The following is a 2478-nucleotide window of genomic DNA, read 5'->3' on the forward strand; positions in this document are numbered from 1 at the left end:
ATGTCTAGGCTCTTTTTTTGATTTCGGCTTTAAAGTTGTCCAGTAATTCTTAAATTATCCCTCATCAATCTATTTTCCAGGTCAGTTGTTTTTCCTGTGAAATATTTCCACGTTTTCTTCCATTTCTTCATTCTTTTGACTTTGTTTTATTGTTTCCTGAAGTCCAATGGAGTCATTAGCTTCCACTTGCCCAACTTTGTTTTATTGTTTCCTGAAGTCCAATGGAGTCATTAGCTTCCACTTGCCCAATTCTAATTTTTAAGGAATTATTTTCTTCAGTGTATTTTTGTACATCCTTTTCCATTTGGCCTAGTCTGCTTACTAAGAAGTTTTTTTTTCTTCAGTGAATTTTTGAGCTTATTTTACCATTAGGCCAATTTTGTTTTTTTAAGGTGTTATTTTCTTCAGTATTTTTTCTGCCTCTTTTTACCAAGTTGTTAATTTGCTTCATAATTTTCTTGCATCATTCTCACTTCTTTCCCCATTTTTTTCCTCTACCACTGTAAACTTATTCTTTAACTCTTCCAGGAATTCTTGTTGGGCATGGGGTATTGGTAATTAAGGTGGGATTTTTTTTTTTTTTTTTTTTACTGTTTTCTCTTTTAGAAATGCTAAAGTAATCAAATGCCTTTGATTAAGCCTTACTAGGTGCTAAGCCCCAGGCTTATACCCTTTTACCGATTAGGTGTGAAGACTTGGGGGGGCCCCTTCAGGGAGAGTTCAGCTGGATTGCTACTTCTAATCTGTAATCTTGGCTCTGCCCCCGCCCTGCTATTATCAAACTGATAAGCATTGACAAACTCTTTAAACTTACAATCACCCTGAAAAAGATACTGAGAAAGTGTTAAATCTTTCTTGCAATTCCCTTTAAGCTAGAGAACTGCAAAGTTTATTCAGTTGGATATTTCTGGGCAATATAGACAAGCCCAATCATTTCTTCACTCACCAGAAATCTGCGATGTCCAGTCAGGTATTAGCTATCCAGTCCAACAGTAAATCAATCTCAAAGCCTGTATTTCCCTCTTCTGCCTTCCTCTCACATCCCAGAGAGGGGGACAGCAACTGAAAGGCTTTATCTTTCTCATATTGTAGATGACGCTTAAGCTAAATTCAGATATTTTTCAATGAGAAGCAGCTTTTCTTAGTCAATCAGGAACTATCATCTGAAATTTTCTAGTTAGATAATTCTCATCCTGCTACCTGGTTCTTCATGCAACTCCTTTAAAGATAGCTTTTCCCTGTCCTTGTTTTCTCCCAACTTCTTGACCACTCCTCCCTCCCCCCATCTTTCACCACTTTCCATGACTCAAATCAGTCGCTCTTTGTACTCAATGACTTACCTTTTCTTATCAAATTAAAAAAAACCCTCATGAACCCCCCTGTTCTGTTACTTATAAAATCAGCAGACCTTTTTAAAATCATCCCATAGTCTCCAAATGATTATATAAAAGTCTTTTTCCTCTCCCTTTTGGCAATAGAACTGCTCATATTGTATCCGAAAACTTTACACAAATTTTTAGCAGCTTTTATTAAACATATTTTTCTCTGCCCATTTCAGCCACTAAAATTGTTCCCTTATAAAAAGGACATTATTTTATCCTTTTTCAAAGCTAATTTATTTCTTCTTAATGCAAAATTACTTTTTTCCTGCCTCTTTCAATAGCTGAATTGCTCAAATCTTAAAGTGGAAGGAAGTACCTTACAGTAGGAAGAGGTTATTTGAAGATCTTTACATGTCAGACAGAAGACTTCCTTTATATTTGATCTGTGAGTAACAGGGAACCACCAGAGTTTACTGAGTTGGGGGGGAGGTGAAACAAGCAGACCTACACTTTTGGACAGAATCTTTGGTTGAATGAAAGATGTAGTAGAATAGGGAGAAATTTAAGGCAGAGAGACCACTGTAATAATCCAGACCAGAGGTAATGAAGGCCTGGACTAGGGTGGTGGCTATATGAATGGAGAGAAGAGAATGCAGAAACTGTGGCTTAGAGAGAACGTGACTCGAGATCACACAAGTTGTAAGTGATAGAGCCCAGATTCAAACCCCAAACTTCTGACTCCAAATCCAGAAGGCACATTGTGTAAGGAAGGATGTCATCAGAGATAGATGACCAGAAAAAAAGATGGGCTGATAACTCTTCTTATACTTTACTCCCCACCACGTACCTTTTGATCCAATGGCACTGGCCTCCTTTCTGTTCCATGAACAGGACATTCACACCATCTTTCAGCTCTGACTGTCCCCCATGCCTGGAATGCTCTCCTTCCTTATTTCCTTTTGCTGGTTTCCCTGGCATTCTTCAAGTCGCAACTAAAAGCCAGTCTTCTACAGGAAGCTTTCCCCAATCCCTCTTAATTCTTGTGCCTTCCCTCTGTTAATGATTTCTTATTTATCCTGTATACAGCTTGCATATATTTGTTTCCATGTTGTCACCCCATTAGATTGTGAGCTCCTTGAGAGTAGGGACTATCTTT

This window comes from Trichosurus vulpecula, chromosome 2, assembly GCF_011100635.1.
Source record: "Trichosurus vulpecula isolate mTriVul1 chromosome 2, mTriVul1.pri, whole genome shotgun sequence".
Classification (NCBI taxonomy): Eukaryota; Metazoa; Chordata; class Mammalia; order Diprotodontia; family Phalangeridae; genus Trichosurus; species Trichosurus vulpecula.